The sequence below is a fragment of the Ictidomys tridecemlineatus genome, chromosome 13 (assembly GCF_052094955.1).
Source record: "Ictidomys tridecemlineatus isolate mIctTri1 chromosome 13, mIctTri1.hap1, whole genome shotgun sequence".
In the NCBI taxonomy this organism is placed as follows: domain Eukaryota; kingdom Metazoa; phylum Chordata; class Mammalia; order Rodentia; family Sciuridae; genus Ictidomys; species Ictidomys tridecemlineatus.
The window spans coordinates 28940818-28960642 of record NC_135489.1 but is presented as its reverse complement, the minus strand read 5'-3'; the positions used below and the strand labels follow the sequence as shown (position 1 = coordinate 28960642).

The 19825-nt window shown below is 36.7% G+C and overlaps 1 non-coding gene across 1 annotated transcript; it reads left to right on the top strand.

Annotated features, from left to right (window-relative positions):
• The first annotated feature begins 518 nt into the window (after positions 1-518).
• LOC144370231 (small nucleolar RNA U13) lies at positions 519-618 on the top strand. The gene has a single exon (XR_013430130.1). It is a non-coding gene; the product is annotated as a small nucleolar RNA U13 (small nucleolar RNA).
• The last annotated feature ends 19207 nt before the right edge of the window (positions 619-19825 follow it).

Below are 19825 nucleotides of genomic sequence, written 5' to 3'. Positions count from 1 at the left end.
AGCATGTGCATTTTATACTTCCTTTTTGATCTGTCAAGGCCACCATGTGTCTATTTCCACTCCTACACTACTCCTCCCTGTCTCTCCAGCATGCTAGCTGGAAGATGCCACAGTGCTCGATCCGGCTCCCATGCTGTGCTCAATGCCTTCTTCCTTTTTTTCCTCTAAAGATGATCCTACTTAGGAAAGATAGCAGAATACAACAGTCACTAGTAAGGCAATATGTAAAAACATGGATGTGTAACCGATGTGATTCTGCAATCTGTATACGGGGTAAAAATGGGAGTTCCTAACCCACTTGAATCAAATGTATGAAATATGATATGTCAAGAGCTTTGTAATGTTTTGAACAACCAATAAAAAATTTAAAAAAAGATGATCCTACTTTCTACCCGTGTCCCTAAATACTATAGCCTATACTTCTAAGAATTACACATATTATCTGAATGATGCATAGCTCAGAATTGAATGACTACTGCTTTTGTCTCATTGCCTGTTTTTCAAGAATATATGTCTAGATCCTTTGGTTTATAAGTGTGATGATTGGGTTTTCACGCTATGTGTAAGGTGTACCTCCCTCTAAACCTTGTTATGACAGTGGCACATTACCCTCTGATGTTAAAAAAAAAAAAGAAAGAAGAAGAAGAAAAGAAGAATGTTTGTCTACAGTGTAAGTTCCCTAAGGTCAGGTGCTGTGTCTTTTAATTCTTCCAAGTGAATCAACACATTACTGGGTCACCATGATGGGCTTAATATAAAGTGACAGATTCATGTGCTATCAAGCATCAGAGATGCATGAATAATTTGTTCACTAGCCATTTAAAAGTATCTGTTCTCCACTCCTTTGCAAATATCTTTTGGATTTTCAATATGTTTTTGCAAATATAAACAGCTTTACTTTAAACAAATGAAGTACAAATATCATCAATAAAAATATGTTGTGATTTATACAAAATCCCCTACAGTGTGATCCAATCATATCTAAATCTTTTCATCATGCGTGGCACATTACTGAACCATTTTGAACCATCCTGTCATATTTTGGTGGCAAACTTAAAGCATACGCTCATATAAATGTACTTTTCAAAATAAATGTGTTGAATAATTTAACCTTCACTCTTTTTCCTTTCCTAAATTGTGCATTCAGATGGGCAAGGTTGAAACTGTTTAAATGGAACATTTTGTTCTATCTGAAGGTAGTGAATCACAGGGCAAATTTGAATGGAATGTAGCCAACTCTATCTCCTGTTACCATGCCAGTGACGTCTGACCCAAAGGCATGACGTAACGGGAGCTGTCCAGTTTAATAAAGGTGAGTTCTCTTCCATTACTGCAGGAGGGAGACTTCAATCAGCTCACAACCTGGAAACTTACAACCTACCTACTGGTCAAAATCATGTTGTTGACAGCATCTCAGCCAGCCATGAAGTGTGCTATTGAAAGTGTGATTGCTTGGACCAGCTCCAGAATGAGAAAGCCAGCAGCAAGAGATAAACTATCAAGCAAAGACAGGGACATTTTCCAAGTAGTGATGACTTCTGATATCATCTCTAAATTCGTCATTCCCTCTTTGGATGTGGCATATATGGATTTTCATCTACAATCAGTCAAACTCCCAGAAAACTAGTGTCTAGAGAGAAGGCTTTCTGTTGTGATAAACAGCATATCTCCATCAGCTCAATGCAAATCAGAATCCTCTATGAAAAAAAAAGAGGAGTATGAAAAAAAGAGAAACTCTGTACAAAAAGTATTCTCTGTGCTTGACTGAGAGTCTTGGATACTGCAAGGATGTGCCAGGAACTAACTATACATTACTTATACCCAGCATCCTGAACTGGGTTATCATTGCTGAACCTCCCCAAAGTTACAACCTCACACATATTTTTCACACTAGATGACAGCTCCTTTTTTTGAAGAATCACTTTTCTTTGAGTCTTCCACAGCTGACCACAGAACTCTAATGTCACAGAGCATAGGGATATTGGTCTCTGTATTTGCCAGACAAACTTGCTGAACAGATCAGTGGACCAAAGCAACTGTTTCCAACCTTCTTGTTTTGCATATTATGGGAACTGATGGGCCACATGAAACTTGCGTTTTCTACACAGTGCCCCCATTGAATCGGAAGATTGTCATGTCAAGAAAGAGAAGAAGATTTTTTAAAGACTGAAGATGAAGCACTTTCCCACAATTAAGCATATGTAAAATCAAGTCAGACACAGAGAAAGCAATGTTTGGATAATACAGGTTTACCTGAAGGTTTCCCAATTTGTACATCAGGAGGGATTCCCGGTGGAGAATCAGCTGCTGTTTCTCCTGCATCCAGGCCATTCACACTTTGAGCTCTGTAAAGACAGACCTTCCAAGCTGCTCTAACTGAAAGGGTAAATCATTAGTAAAATATATAATTCTTGAGGGTTTTAATACAGTTTAGTTCCATGTTGCATGCTAAAATTAAGATTAATAATTTTTAATATTAAGTGTACTTAATAGAACATCTCACTGGGAATACTGAAAGCTCTGGCTGTATTAAATGCAAAGTTACAAACAAAACTGTTTAGAGAAGTGAGAGCATAATGGACATAATAATAATGCATATGCTAATGATGATTTAACACATTTGTAAATGTTTGGAAGATAATACAAGAAATTAGAGTAAATGAGCATTTCTATATTAAACATGCTTTATTAAATGATTTTTATACATATAAAAATATGCAATTCTACTGTGATATAAAGTACATGAAACTCTGTAAATGTATATGCATTTGCACATGCGCGCACACACACACACACACACACACACACACACACACTCACACATCCAAGCAATAAATAGTTTAAGAAATGTCTCTTTTGTTCAGTAAGTAATTGAATGCTGTTTACTCTTATGGAAGTTCAGGCATCTAAGGCATAGGAAACAAGCATTGGTAATTGTTTTCATCATTTCATAAATCTTGGAGGTTTGTAGGGTCCTTTCGTATAGACACGATATTTTGAATACTGTGCTTACTTTGGCTGCTGTAACGCCCATAGCAGATCATTACTAAAACCAAAATCATTTTCTTTCTCTTTTTATATTTTTTAAGGGTGTTGATTTTTCTACACTGATTGGTGATTGGAAAAAATACTGATGTGTCCAAATAACACAAGCTTTCCAAAAATCTCTGAGTCCAGCTCTGTGTGGATGCCATAGTTGGAAATGTAAAAGAGGGTCAGGGAATAATCAATGACCTAATGAATGCAAGGTCTCTCTCTAGTGATAAAACTCACACCTAAGAAGACAGTAGAAATCAATACAGGAATGCACATCTTCAGCTTTGGGAAAAAATAATACTCTCTTGACATGGCAAATTAATTACCTATAGTTCTTCCTCAAATCCAATATGCCAAAGTACGCAGCATAAGAATAAGAAAGTTGAAAGGGATATATTCATCACCCGTCTCCAGGAATGACCTGGGAATGAGGAAGCTAAAGTTTTAGATCATAACTAAAGCAGAAATATGTGGAAAGCTAACTTTTTAACTCAAAAAAGTATATACAAATTAACTAGTTCCAATTATAGGATATATTGATTTTAACTTTCCCTCCATTTCTCATTACTATTCACCTTTTCTCTCTCTCTCTCTCTCTCTCTCTCTCTCTCTCTCTCTCTTTCTCTCTCTCTATTTTGTTTTTTGTGTGTTTTATGTTTTTGTTTTGTTTTTATGGATATTGTCTCTTTGATGTAATGTCATGTATAATTTCCTTCTTGCCTAAAGATATCAAATGTAATTAATGATTTTCTCTGAATCTTTGTTCTAAACTTGATTTCATAGGAATTTATAAACAGATATACTCTAACATCAAGTAGTAAGAAAAACTGACAATAAATATTTATCCAGAAAAACATACTCAATATGGCTAAATGACTCTAAAATCCTGAGAAGTTTAAGGAAGCACACTGAATATAAAGTGATCAAAAAAAGGGTGCAAAAAAAGCACAAGTATCTCTAGTCTGTGATGGAAGATTAAATGGTTTTAACTTCATGGGATGTACATTCCCACCTAAATGAGAAAACTAAGTCACTTCAATGAGCTCACAGGAGTCATTTAACAAGCTCACAGGAGTCAAAGTCACGTGATTGTTATGTAGCAGAGTCTACATTTGAAGTCAGAACATCTCTTCATCTCTTTCTCAAATCAATACTGTTTCCATGTTGTTTCTAATCAATTGCCTTTCGATTTTAATGGAAGAAAAGAACCATCAATCCATTAACTCATTAACCTAAAGCCTATAAGAATAGGCTATATGGTACAAACACCTGTAATCCCTGAAGCTAGGGAGGCTGAGGCAGGAGGATCGAGAGTTCAAAGCCAGCCTTAGCAAAAGTGAAGTGCTAAGCAACTCAGTGAGACCCTGTCTCTAAATAATTACAAATAGGGCTGCAGATGTGATTCAGTGGTAGAGTGCCCCCCTGAGTTCTATCCCCAGTATCCTCACCCCGTAAAAAAGAATAGGCTATATGGTGATCAAGTAACTTCTGATGGGGTGCAGAAAGGCTACCCCACCCGCTGGCCACTTGGCATACTGAATCCCATAAGATGAAGGAAATGGAGGACATTATAGCAGCAGAAAGATCTTTGACCTACTCCTGCTCACTGTCTCCTAAAGAATGCCACAAAAATCAAAATGACCCTTCCCCTTTCCACTCTGAACCATGCTATAAAACCAGGGAAGGTCAAGATCAGATGGTTCCCCTAGTTTATTACTGTGGGATCATCCCATTTTGTTATTTGATCACACTTCAGCATGACTGTCAGTAAAAATACAGTTTTTCCATGTCTTCATTTCTGAAAGTCTCCCTACCAGGTAAAATTCATACCTCGTAAATTTGTATGTGTTTCTCATGTTAAGATATGTCTTTGGCTATAGGGTTCTCAGCCATGAACCTAGTGATGGAGAATGAAGAATATCACTATCCTTTTACTTCCATGAAAATAAGGATGGAGGAATTTTTTAGTCTAATGTATTGGTCAAGAATTGGGGCCACACTGTTCTGGGGGTCTCTGTACATCCAGTTAGTACCAGGAGAGTACCATCAATATTAGGAGGCAAGAAGGAAGTGAAGGTACAGAAGGCAGATGTGGAATGGTGAAACACGAAAACACAGGTTAAGTCGAATATAACTTTTTCTAAAGAGTAGACAAAACCTTCAGCTCTCCAGGATGGCACTGCATGTAAGAGGCCCTAGGATGCTGTTGCACCACACATGGTCACATTTAGCAGGCATTATGGTTACCCAATGGGCTATGCCATCAAGAGTTATTTAAACCAACATTAGTCTCTGTGTAGCTTTGAAGTCATTTTGTAGATGTGATTAAAATTTACAATCAGTTGACTTTAAGGAAAGGAGAGTACCCTCAGGAATGTGTATGGGCCTCATCCAAAAACTTGAAGGACTAAAGAGCAAAATCTGAGATTTCCTCTAGAATAAGCAATTCTGCCTAAAGATTGCTACAACTCCCGCCTGAGCTGTCAGCTTGCTGGTCTGCCCTAAAAACATTGAACTTGCAACTTGCCAACCCATAAGAAACCATATAAGCCAATGTTTTAAAAATAATTCTGAGACACCAGGGGCTTCCCTACTGAAAGTGTTTCATTGGTTCCTCTCCCACCTAAGGATACCCTGGACTTCCTGATCCTATAGATAAGGAAAAGTGTACTCTGAAACTAAATGCAAAGAAGCAAAGAAGCTGTCATATGATGGCGACATTTACAGCAGACCCATGAATTTGACTCTTGTCTTGATTCCACTCTCTGCATGTTCACCCATCTGATTCCCATGCTTTTGACACAATGTCAGATTTAATATTAACAAGAAATACTGTTTAATATCAACCAGAAGTAAATTAGTATATTTCATAATCACTAAATGCATTGACATAACTAAGCCTTATGATAACTTATGAGGTATATGTTACTCTGGATTATATTTTATAGATGTTGACATTTGGGGTCTCAGGATTTGAACGTGATCTTTAAATAACCAAAGACCAAGCCCTTTCTAAATTTAAGGGATTTTTTTTTTTTTTTTACTATTTGCCATCAATTAGTTTCCAGATTCTTGTATCTTACATATAAATACATTTATTATGGTTTTGCAAATTTTACATTTTGCTGCTTGGTGCTATGAATAATTAATATACATTCATTATGTGCAAAAAAAGGCATGTTATTGCAACAAAGTAGAAAGGAAAAGAATATTTGAATAAATGTTTAATAAATCAGGGTGTTTTTCTTACAAGAAAAGAGCAAAAATATTCTTGGATCTGGAAATATAATTTGTAGATAAGCCCTTTCTCACAGTTTCATGTTGTTTTCTAATCATATATTTGCTGATCAGGAATTTTCCAATCAGTTCTACTTATGAAGAATTTCCTACTGCCTTCCTATTGACTTTGGGAACTTTCTGATTGTTACAGGAATGAAAGCAATGTTTACGAAAATTCTTGGCCTCAAAATTGATAACTGAGGGCTGGGGTTGTGGCTCCCCAGTAGAGCACTCGCCTAGCACGTGCAAGGAGCTGGGTTCAATGCTTAGCACCACATAAAAATAATAAATAAAATAAGGTATTGGGCTGGGGATGTGGCTCAAGCGGTAGCGCGCTCGCCTGGCATGCGTGCGGCCCGGGTTTGATCCTCAGCACCACATACCAACAAAGATGTTGTGTGCGCCCAGAACTAAAAAATAAATATTAAAAATTCTCTCTCTCTCTCTCTCTCTCTCTCTCTCTCTCTCTCTCTCTCTCTTTAAAAAAAAATAATAAGGTATTGTATCCAACTACAACTAAAAATAAATATTTTAAAAAATTGATAACTGAGCCTGACAACTGATGTTAATGAATGCTGATCTTGTGTCTGGTGCTCTGGTGTTTTGTAAGCATTATCTCCTTTGACCCTCCAGAATAGGTGGTTTTTCTGCCATTCCAGAAAGCCTTATAACAATAACAGGCTTGTTCGCTATCCCATGACTAGAGAATAGCAGAACAAATTTTTCAGACCTTGCTAATTAGCTCCAAATCTTGAAATTGTAATTAATGAACTATAGCTACTAATCAACTCTCCAAAGGAAAACAAAACTATTAGAGATGCAAAAAGTAACACGCCACACAACAGAAGATGCTAAATTTCAGATATTCAAATACCATTATGAATATGCAATGACTAAGACAGAGCTTATCCTTTGCTAGAATAAAAAAACACAGTGGCAGGATTATTTACATATCCAGCTTGCTGTCTTATTCACAGACCTTACTCCATCACCTAACATATGATACTCAATAGCTATTTCTGGACAAATTATTAAAATTATTTAAAAATGAGGAGTGATAGATTGAAAATGAGTGGAGAGTCCAAGGGGTCATTACCAATGAATGGAAAAGATGACATTTTCTTTTTTTCATTTATTCTACTAATGAATATTTGTTAAGTTTCACTATGGCAATGACCATGAGAACAGTGAACTTAGTACAGGCACTCAACTGCATTTGGACTGATTCAGACTGGGGTCACCCAAGGTTTTGGAGGAAGTGACTGATGCGTAGTAGGTTTGTTAGACCTCTGAATAGACATAGTGATCTTGCTTCTGTCTTGAAGCAGCTACTTCTACTTGATGGAGAAGTCATAACTCTTAAGAATGGTATGCTTCATTATACCACTTTATGTATGTTGAAATAGACCTCTCAGAAAATCCTATCTGAAAATCATTTAGAAATGAACCTATAATTGCCAGATTGATGGAAGTGGATACGGTCTATGAATTAGATGTTCTTATATATCAATGTTAAATTTCCTGACTTAAATAATTTTAATATTATTTTATAAGATAATTTTCTTATTTTTAGGAAATACAAATTTGAATATTTAGTGGTAAATGGTATAATATCTTCAGCTTACTTTCACATATTTTTAGAAAAAAAATGATTCAGGTTAAGTTTTAAATTAAATTGGTAAAATATAAACTATTTGTGAATCTGAATAAAGGACACAAATGAAGACTTTGTGCTACTTTTGCAATTTTTCTTAAATGTAGAATTGAATTTTTAAATGGTTTAATAATAAAATGAGACCGATAGGAAAACGTTCTAAACAAGTCTACTTGTGTGTCCTTCTGCCCAAATTGGTTTTTGAATTACATCTGATGTTAAAACAGTCAACACATTAACTAATCATCATCCACAACATTATTTTGAAATCACTTGCAATCTGAACAGCAATCTTTTGGTCACAACTTTTACTGAGGCAAACAAATTGGTTATGGGACAGCAAGGCATTATGATAGGTGCATTTCATCTATGCTATTTAAAAAGCCAGAGTTAAGTTTTAAAGGATTAATGTTTAATTTTATGATAATAAGCTAAGTAGGGATAATCATTTCTCTCTTTTTAGACCGGCAAAATCAAAGTTAAAAATGACTAGCTACATTGACAGCTATATATAAGTAAGACACAAAGCTGAAAGCCTTAATGTTGGCTGCACAGTAAAATGTTAGGGATAATTTTGAAGAGCTACCATTGCCTGGGCTCCAACCTAAACATTTTGAACATTTTGTGTTAGTGTGGATCCTGGCAATCAGTTGTTTCTAAACATTCCTGAGTTGTTCCAGAACAAACAGATCCAAGTGTATTATAGCCCCTTGGGTGCCATGAGACTCAAGAAGGAGAGGCAGAGAGATCTAGGATTGCAGAGAGTACAATTTACTAAAGCCTGGTTCTGGGCAGCAAGACCAAGTGAATATGAATAATTTGTGTCAGAAGAACTATGTGTACATTGGTTAGGACAAAGGCTACTTCATTCAAGCCAGAATGCACTTGGTTTATCTTCAACTAATATCAAAGATTCAGGCGCATTCTGGGTGCTTGGGTTTGGTTGTAAAGATTCTTTCCACTCTAATGGATTTGTTTATTTGTAGTTGTCTAAGAACTATGCACAAAAAGTCAAGACAGTTACCCTTGGGCAGACATGACAAGTTAAGATCACACAACAGGTGATTCTGTGCATGCCTACATAGAGATAAGATGTGCCAATAAACTGGAAGTCTAATGCCAAATCCTGGGGTCTTTCTATTACAACATGTGCTAGAAACTATAGTAATAATTGCACCTTAACTAGATTTTATGGTGCTATATTCTTAATACTTTAGGTTCTGACAAAAACGTAGACAATACTCAAAAGCAAGGCAAAAAATTGGTATAAGACCTGTGCATAATAATCATTGTAAATGTGTTGCTCTCAGGTTATTAGTTCTTTCCTTTTCACCAGTTCTGTGTCATTTTAATATAGGGTTTCTCATTTCTTAGAATGATTAGTAGGTAAAATTAAAAAGCAAAAGATTATCAGTGGGACAATTCCAGATGTCACCCTTTGAACATTCGGTAGAAACACTTCTAAGAAGAGATCAAAATTGGACTGCCTTTGCCGAAGAGATGAATAAAACCACAGATGATCTATACAACTTCTAGTTAATCTAGTTAAATACAACTACTATGAGTTATGATGTTGATTATGTAACTTTTTTTTGTACCTGAATAAGGTGTGAGAGTGTAATGTATGCATGCAGCAAACACTGTATTTTGAATTTTGATTTTGGATCTTTTCCTGGGCTAGCAATATGCAATATGATATTCTCTTGCAGTGCTGAGCAGCCACAGTGATACACGGCTCCATGTCAGCTACATTATCACAAGAGATAACCATACTCTACAGTGCACTGTGCTGCTAATCCTCAAAAAGTATAGGAAGTTATTAGGTGTATTAAGGGCATTCTTGATGTAATAGCATTTCCCATTTACAATGGGGTTATTGGGATGTATATCCACTATAAATTGAGGGGCAGTCTTCAGTCTATGATGACTTAAATTCCTGTTTTCCACAGGTGCTGAAGGAAATCCAGAATCTTTGTATGGTTCTGAATTCTCCACAGTGTTATGACACTAAGTGCTATGGTTTATTTGTGGTTTCCCCCAAAAGCTTATGGGTAAGACAATGCAAGAAAGTTTGGAGGAGAAATGATTGGGTCATAGCCCCCACCTAATCGCTGATGGGATTAACAGAAGTGGTAGGTTGCCGCTGGAGGAGATGGGAATTGGGAAGTGGCTTTGGGGTTTATATTTGTGTCTGGCTAGTGGAGTCTCTCTGTTTCTTGATGACCATGATGTTAGCTGCTTTGCTCTGCCACACTGTCCAGCTGTGATGTCCTGCCTTATAACCAGCCCAGAGGAATGGAGCCATCTGTGGACCTCTGAAACTGTGAGCTCTCAAATAAACTTTTCCTCCTCTACAATTGTGCTGGTTGAGTCTTTAAGTCACCACCGTGAGACAGCTGACTAAAACATTACGCTTCTAGAGACCTCCTAAAATGACAAGAGTCATGACCTTCATAAACTGCACGTTCATTCCCTGTATCTTCGGAAAATCACTCTCTAGCAAAATGCCTGTTTTAATATCCTCTTCTCTAAGCATCTTTTGACCTTCTTGCTGTAACTGAAGCCTGGCTGTCCTGTGACCTCTGCTTCTCCAGTAACCCTCTCACTTGGTGGCTGTATCATTCATCACAAATTATCCATCACGAAACCCATTGTCTATACAACCTAAATAACTATGTCCTGTCATTGTTAAATATTCTAACACTTGTTAAAATCATGAAGAAGAATTTATGCAAGACATTAACAGATATCCAGGCTACTATAATAGTGGAGAGAAAGTGTATTCAATTCTGAGTAAAATAAAGATCACTGAAGGATTTCTACAAAACAAGTAAGTCGTCAGTGCATAAAAAAAAAAAAAATGACAAAGAGGAGACATTAAGTGTAGATGAATTCTTTAAAACTGACCTGACAGGGTCCTTCCTGAAAAAAGGCCAAGGTGATCAGTCACCCTCTATGGGGAATTCTTGCCAAACTGATGTGGTGAGAGTCTTGCTAAAATTTTACTTGTGGGGAAGGGGGCCAAGACTGAGTTCTAGCTGGGAAGAGGGCTCAGAGAAGTCCCACAGATGTTTTGACAAAGAGAGTGTTTGTCATGACCTAAGGATTATAAAAATAATTCAGAGGAGTCATGAGTTCATTTCTAAGAGAATTCTTGTTTTCCAACTAGCTATTCCTATTTTACTGAAAACAAGCACAACAGTTTGCTGAGCTAGTAGAGGGAGATAGAGAGCCCTTTAACAGCATGCTAAAATATCCTTCAAGAGATAGACACTTAATCTTTCAGAGGACTTGATGTGTGATGTGTATCCCCAGTTTCTATATAGCTTGATTTCTGCTGGCTTGGCATTTTACATGCATAGTCCATTGGAAACCCGTTAAGGACTGGTATTAATCATTGTTAGGAGGTGTGTCTTTAGGAGATGCAAGCAGGAAAAAAAAGAAAGCAGTATAAGCTGATCTGTGAATTCCTCTTCCTGCTTTCAAAGTTACTCCCCTTGAATATAAATTCCACACCATCAAACGATTGATATATTTTAGTAATTACTAGATCTTATTATTTGGCTCTATAACTTATAATTTTTTGTTGAAACCCCATTTTTCAACGTATAATTTCCATGAAGAAGTCATGATGAGCCAGTCCCATTTTGTTGATGAGTCTAAGGATTCAGAATTCATCTTAAATTCCAAAAAAAAAACCCTATTAATAATTACCTCAAATACCCCGATTCACACATTCAAGCCCTATCTCTTGCATCTTTAATTTTCTGCACTGAATTATTCTCTAGTTAAATGATATTAATAATAATTCTAAAAGAATTAGAACTATTTGGCACACAGAGCTAAGGATTCTCATATACTTCTGAGCCACTAGTGAACTCACCCCATTCTTTCACTGTTCAATGTTTCTGCCTTTTCTGATCACCACTATTTTACATCAGCTACTGTTCACTGTACTGATTTTTGTACTGAACATAGCATACTGAAATTATGAATTTTCATGCTGGCTCCACAAGTAGAGAGTTTCCTGACTATCAAAGTATATCTTATGTTTGCATATTGTGCACTGGAATCTGTCTCTTTTATAATGGATATAATTTGGGAATCAATGAAGATATGAAAAAAATAGCTCCATTTCAGGCATAAAAGTTGACCTGGTATGTGCAACGGAGCTAGTATGTGACATCTTTCCATCAGAAATGTAGGTCTTTGTTTAAGGTCTTATTCTCAAAAATGGTCAAAGTATGCAAAGAAAAGTTATGTATTTCTGGGTAGTTACAAAAGAATTCTTCAGACTTCATTTGCTTAATAAATATTTATATAACCCTAAATATACAGTAGACATATTAATTCATTTATTCTGCATAGAAACCTTTTATATACACTTATATACAAGCTAAAGAAAGGCAATGTACAAATTAAATTCCAGGCAACCAAACTTCAAACTCCTTGCTTTATATCAGTGCACTGTGCTGGTTTTCACTAGAATTATGGCTTCTTGAACAGCTGAGCATTGTACTTGGGGAATTCTGATGGACCGTAATAGAGCTGGTCACACCAGTGGCCCTGAACACTTGCCTATTTGTGGAGTAATATTGGAATTATTATGTAAGCATCTCCCAGGCAACCAGGGATTACACTTGGTATATTTGAAGTCCACAATTAACTAAAACTCACATATTATTGTGATGCCTAGCCATCTTTGTTACTGGTATAAATTATTTAAATATAAATTATTGATCCAAATGATTTTTATCAAGTTTCCATGGAAAGCAAATAGAGGCTATTCATTAAATTCCATCATAATAATAGCAAGTAGAAAATGGTTCAATAAAATAGCTAATAGTCATCTTAGTTCTTTCAAAAAAGACTCATACCAGCCATGTGATGGAAGTTAAAAAATCTACAGGATATGAACTCTTATTGTTACTAGCTTATGGAAATGTTAATGCTGTTTTTAAGAGCATATAAAAGCTTTAAGTAGAATTATCTGTCATATTTATAATATAACTAATGTAACTATATTAGTTTTTAGACAAAATGGAAAATTATCTTATAAATATTTATATTTTCTTTGAAATTTTTAATTTGGTTATATAAAGCATTTTAGAAGAATACTAATGAAATAACTGAGAAGAATGAAAATTGACCAGAATTCATAGAGTGGTTTATGCAATGGGATAATTTAATTCAACAGACTTAATTAATCTCCATGTTATTCACCACGGATCATTCTACTGTGCCCTCCAGGAGCTTTAGGTGTCATTTATGGGGTGCTCAGCTTATAATGACCACATACTAATACAACAATAAAGCATATTGCAGTACAAAATGGACATAATCTAGGAGAGCATGCCTAAAATTTAAATAATAAAATAAATGATATAAAAAATCTCTTTTACATTTTAATGCTAAAATCATCCATTAGCAAGACATGTAATTCTGAAAAAAAAATATATATATATATCATACATGAGCCTGAACTTCTGCATATGCATCTGCAAAATGCCACCATTAAGAGGATAATATGACCAGTTTCTAAGGCTGTATAATAGTTTCTAAGGCTGTATAATGCCTGGTGTTGTTTCAATTAGGAATAATTAATGTATTTATATGCATTCTAGGTGTAGTAAAACTCCACTAAAGAGTCTTTGACTACATATGACATATCCAAATCATACCCTGATGAAGGCTAATGACAGTCATTAAAATAAAACTGCACTTACAGAAAGACACTGGGAATTGAAATGCTCTCTCAGATTATACAGGATGTTGTTATCAAATCACTTTAGCTGTAGAGTGACAAGAGAGCATATGTGAGTATCAGGAGGAATAAAGTGTAATAGTTACTTTTTTGTTGTGTTTCTTAACTACTCAGGTCAAAACTGACCCTATTACCATGTTTCTGCTGTATGCAAATATTCAAAAGCTCAAAAAAGCCATTGACACAGTTTGGGCTAGCCCCAAATTCACCCGACTTTCAGTACTCGTAAACATGAACACTAACCTTCTCCATGTCTCCATGTTCCCCCTGCCTTCATTCAGTTGTGGTGTCCTGGGTACTCAATACTACTGCTATAGCTTCTCTTCATCCCTGTATTGAGTTTTTTATCACTATAATGAAAAGCCTTAGGCAATTAGCTTATAAATAAAAAAGGATTATTTTGGCTCATGATTTTAGAGATTCCAGGAAATAATAAAGTGGTTCAATGATTTGAAACTCTGCTAAGGCAGCACATCATGACAAGAGGGCTGCACCACATCCCAATAGGACCACACTGGAAGCAAGACTTTAACAAACAGCCTGTGGAAGACCTTTAACAAACAGCCTGTGGAAGACCATCTCTCACCCTGGTACTTGTGGTAATGGACAATTGACTGCTCTGTTATTGTCTCTTCACATTGTGGCCCAGTTTAAATTCTTAGATCACAAATCAGATAATCTCTATCTCCTTTTAAAAGGCTTGAAGATCCCTTGTTTTTTTTTTTTTTAATATAAAGCCCAAACACTGTACTCCTTATTAGATGTTCTTCTAATCCAATGCATTCTTTACAAATTTATTTCCTAATACATCTCTCTATCTACTCAACACTCAGAAAAAAAAACACAAAACAAAGTAAACACATTTTCAGATATTCCCTTTTACACAAAAAGCAGAAAATTTTAGTGATAGGGAAAATTCACATACTGTGATCAACTATTAATCCACAGTTATAACTGACTATATACCAATTGATTACTTCCAACACATGCTCACACCAACCACGCTTTCATAAGGAAATTCTAACTGCCTATAAGTTAAAATTTAACTGCCTCCAAGCTGATTGAGAAAGGAGAAAGTGAGATGTGTTCTCACATTCTGAAATGTGGGCTATTTCTGTTTGACCAGAGCTTGAAGATGTTACGGAGTAATCCTGATAGGGAACCCACTTGCAGAAAGATGAATTAAGAGGCAAAAGATGGAAGGATGTGAGGAAAATGGTATGCTAGGCAGGAAAATTTTTCCCTTGACCCTCTAAGAGTGTAATAATTGGGTCTATGAAATAAGCTAAAAAGTAAGGAGCTTAATCGGAAAAATTATGCAAATTACTTATATGGTCAAAGACATCTCATGAAGAAAAAGTAAATACTAAAACCTTAGTGAGATCTAGAATCTTGTGTATCCTCTTCTAGGAAAAGGAAAGACAGACGCATATAATTTAGAGGAAAAGAAATAATTTTTAAGAAAGATGAATGCCCAATAGTCTCTTGAAAGAAAAGATAATAGTTTATTAAAAAAAAAAAGTCTGTGTGGGACTGATGTCAAATGTCAAACTATAGTCTTCTCTCTACTATAATCTGAGTCAACTTTCTTTGGAGATTGGGGGAGAGATTTCTGATAATTAAGTTACTTCTGGAGGATCTGTCTGAAGGCAGATAAGGAAATTTCTGAGAAATCCCCTCCCTGAATTTGCTGTCTCCAGTACCTTCAGTTTGATGAGATTAGCATATTAACGTGAATACTTGGGGCAGGTATTTCCTGAACTCCTTTGGGTATATGGATTTGCTCTTCTCCCTTTTATCTTTCTTTCACCTTCTATGGGATAATAACATATCTTGAGTATTTATGTAGACTTACATTTTTAGCGCGGAAAAAGATTCCATGTTGCCAAGCAGACAGTAACATTCCCATGAAAACAGGAGTTAGACTCTGTTTCTTTGAAAACATATTGCACATGGACCTCTGGATTTGACTCCTCCATGGTGGATTCCAGAATCTCAGCCAATAAATGTAGATGATAGAGTCCCAATAGCATGAAGTGAAAGCCAAGTTCAGAAGCCACTGATAAGAAGGTATTTGGTACATCCATTTCTTATTTGCATACTACAATGCCACTAATGTTTCAACATCAATTCAGTGATATTACCTGGGTGGCCTCCAATTGGATACTCCCTGACACTAACAACCTGAAGTGAATCTCAGCCTTCACAGGATTAAGGGCTCAGTTCCACAGTGCTTCCATCACTTCAGATGCATATCACAAGTTTCAGGAGCCAACTGCACTTCTGAAAAACAGGTTATACACTCTGGGGTTCCCATGTCTTCCTCGGGTTTGTCAATTCTATAGAAGAACTCACAGAACTCACTGAAAGTGCTGTGTTGACTCTTGTCATTTCATCATAAAGATCACACATAGGACAAGATCAGGAGAGGTTCCAGACACACAGGTTCCAGGACCCATCTTTGAAGAATCGGGGCCCATCATCCTTGCTGCACATTGTGCTCACCAAACAACAGGAGAGCTTCACCAAACAGCTGGAAACTCAGGTGTGTTCAGAGTTTCTGCCATTTATGGAGGCTACATGATTGATTCAATCTCCAGCAGCCCCTCCGTTCTTTAGAAGTCTGTGTGACCTACTAAGGAAAACAATGAAAATGGAGTAGTGTTGGATCAGGACACTTAAAACTGGAGTTGGGGTGTTAGACATCCATAGCTGAACCCTAGAAATAGGTGGCAGCCATGCCTGTCACAGATATAAGCTGACCTCTAAAATATTTTTAAACTCTGTTGACCTTCAGTATCGTGGACCCTTTCCCAGGAACTTCTGAGTCTGAAACTGCACCCAATCCCTTTTCACAAGACAGATGAACTCTTGCTGGCACCAATCATAAGTCTTAACTAACAAAGGATATAATTTCCAACCCTGTTTTCATGGAAGGCTAAAATTACAGCTGCACTTCTGCAAAAGCTTGTAGCACATTTTCAAGATTGCTTAAATCTATCTTTTTCTAATTATCCCCCCCCAATAAATGTAATTTTCTTTCTCCTTAAGTAGATTGATTTTATTCCCTATTAACAGGCCCCAAATTTCAACCCTCTAATCATGTATTTGATCTTTCTGGTGATCAGCCCTCAACCTAAAACTAGCTGGGGACCTCACCCTATTATTATCATAAAAAAACACATCCTTGCCACTGAGAAAATTCCAGAGCTTGAAGATTTCCATGGCAGGAATTTCACAGATACAAAAGCCAACCAAAAGAATTCTTTTTTTATATCACAAGGATTCATCCTGGATCTCATTTTATCACCAAACTGCATTATTTAAAAAAAAAAATTAAAGTTTTTTTTCAATCTCTTCAATGTGGCAGAAAATAAAAATTAAAGGAGGAAGATCCATACACTTTTATCTAATTTTGTTTCTGAAAGCTTGGTCATTGTGATACCACTGGTTATTGGTGACATGTCCTGGGTCCTCACATGTTGAAATATAACATTAGAGAAGAAGCACTCCAGGGCAAGCATGTAAAGCACTACTTATTTTAAAAGGGGTAACACAGACTTCTCTGGAGAGAGAAGGGGGCCATAGCTTGTATTTGGGTATCCCAAGAAGTGAGCATATTCTGCCTCTTTTATACATCCTAAATTTTCTTTGTTCTCCCTGCTCTCTTCCCCCTTATCTCTCTCCTTCCTGTATATGTGACTAGGCCCAGGAGATGCTCTGGTGGGATGGCCAAAAGGTGAGATGCAGATGGATAGGAGGAGCCAAAATGGAGTGATCTGGGCAGGAAGGGGGGCCCAAGGTGCATTAACAACTTTTGTAACTCCCTGTAGGGAAGGACAGGTTACCTCAGCCACAAGTTGGAGCAGGGGTAGGTGATCTTGATTGGGTGGAGGAAGGGTTCTGAAGGTATTAACATTTCAACCCCTCAGAGGGTGATCTCCAATTTCTCCAGACCCAAATTGGCTTTCTTTCTCTGGATCTGACACTTGCCTATCTGCCTGTCTTTAATTTTTGCTTCACTTTTCCCTGATGCCATTCGAATAACCAGGACATGGTTTTCAGAAAAAAGGTACAAGAAGTTTTATTGCTTTGCTATGAAAGGAGAAACACCGGAGACTGCAGTCCCAGGGGCTGTGATTCTGCCTATCAGAGGGAACAGGGTTTCTTAAAGAGATGATTCAAAGGCTACATTCCATGTGTCCACAGTTGTAATTCACTTGTTCATTTGGGAAACAGGCATTTCTGAGATCTTCTGGTGCCATCCCCCAAACTGGAATTATTTCCTTTCCTGTTCTTGTGGGGTGTTTGGTGCTCAAGAAAAGATAACTCTCGATTACTCTGCCTAGGATGGTGAAGAAAGGTAATCTTGTTTTCCCCTGAGATTGGGAGGGGAGGCATAAGAAAGGGGGAAGGGGAGAGAGAAAGAAACACGTCCATTTTAAAAATAAGTCACAGCAAGAAAGCAGCAAGGGCTGTATTCAAAGCATAAAGTAGACCAATGTTACAATTTCATCTAGTGTTGAGATTTAATTCCCTTTGTTTATTTCATCATTCTCTCTCCCAGCATGCATGCATGCAGGTGGTACCACACACAGGTGTACTTGCATGTATGTGTGCATGCGTGTGCGTACACATGCACACAAACACACACACATACACACACACACATTTCTTCTCTGAACTTAGAGTGTCTTACATGCATTATTTGTACAACTCTATGGTTGGTATAAAAGGCTTCTCTGCCATATTTTCCTTTTGACTGTGCAACTCTGATTATATTTGTTAAGCAAACATTTTCCTTCTATTTTGTGTTATTGGTAGTTACTTTCATTCTATTCTTTACTCAGGGTCTGCAAAAAGATGCTAACATTTTATGTATTTCTCTATCATTCCTACTTATAAGATTCTTAAGGCACAGTCATCTCTATTTGGTTTAGAAATATGCCCACATTATCCTGACTCAGGTAATTTTTAATAACTTTAAAATGCTGAGGAGAATGGTGTTTTTAAATTATTCCTACACCTGTCAGTAAGCTTATCAAGTTCTCAATAAGTGTTTTCTACGGAGAAATGCTATATAAAGGAAATTATTTAATGAAGTTCGCTTGGTACTCTTTCATGCAAATATTGACAAACTTGATTATAATCCGTGAATACTAAACAAAAATGTCAGTTTGAGATAACTAGTAAGTTTACTGTGCATTCTCTCTAGTCAGGAATACTGCATACCAGTATTTTAATTTAATTTTACCTCTATCTGAGGCTGAATTTTCTAGAATCAAACCCCAAAAAAGTTTCAAGCTCATATGATTTTTAAAGGTAGTGTTCTCAGGAGATAGAATGGAAGAGAAACAGGGAAAAGGCAAAGAAAGTGTCTAAACCAGTATGTGTCTGAACTAGAATCTAGATCTTCAGCCTGACCCTAAATTATACAATACAGAGGAAAAATGCAAAACAGAGGAGAAGCTCTTTTATAATCTCACGCCAGTCAGTCATTGTTGATGCCACTGGTTGTAGGGGTAAGGGACTAACTTCCTTAGGCAAGGCAACTGCCATTTGGCAGATGGAAATGCTTTAGAAACAAATGCAGCTGTGATCCTTGGCAACCAATAACCCTAGCAGCTGGGGGCAGGTACACAGCTCAGTAGAGCGGATCTGGGAAGGGCACCAACAGTGTCCACTGCTGTCTCAATATCCAGTTATTTATTGAATACTAAGCAGAGATCAAGCCTGCTCTGGACACTATGAAATCTTCTCAGGTGCCCAGAAAAATGTTTAAGCTGAATATAATATGTTGCGGGTAGTTCTTGAAATATGCTCATTTTTCTGACTTTCGTAACTAAGCCTTAAAATGAGTGGGAAACGACTAAAATAGGACTTTAAGGTGTTGCATACAGCATCATAGCCATTCAGAGTGGAAACTGAAGTGGGTTGTCTATGTCCTGGATATATACCTAACAGCAACTGCTCTTTTCTCCCTTTTTCTCACTATCTTTATTTACTTTTTTGGATATTTTACATGTATTTGTTACTGTAAAACCATGGAAGGAAGAAAAGATAAAAGAAGGAGAAAATGAGGAAAGAGGAGG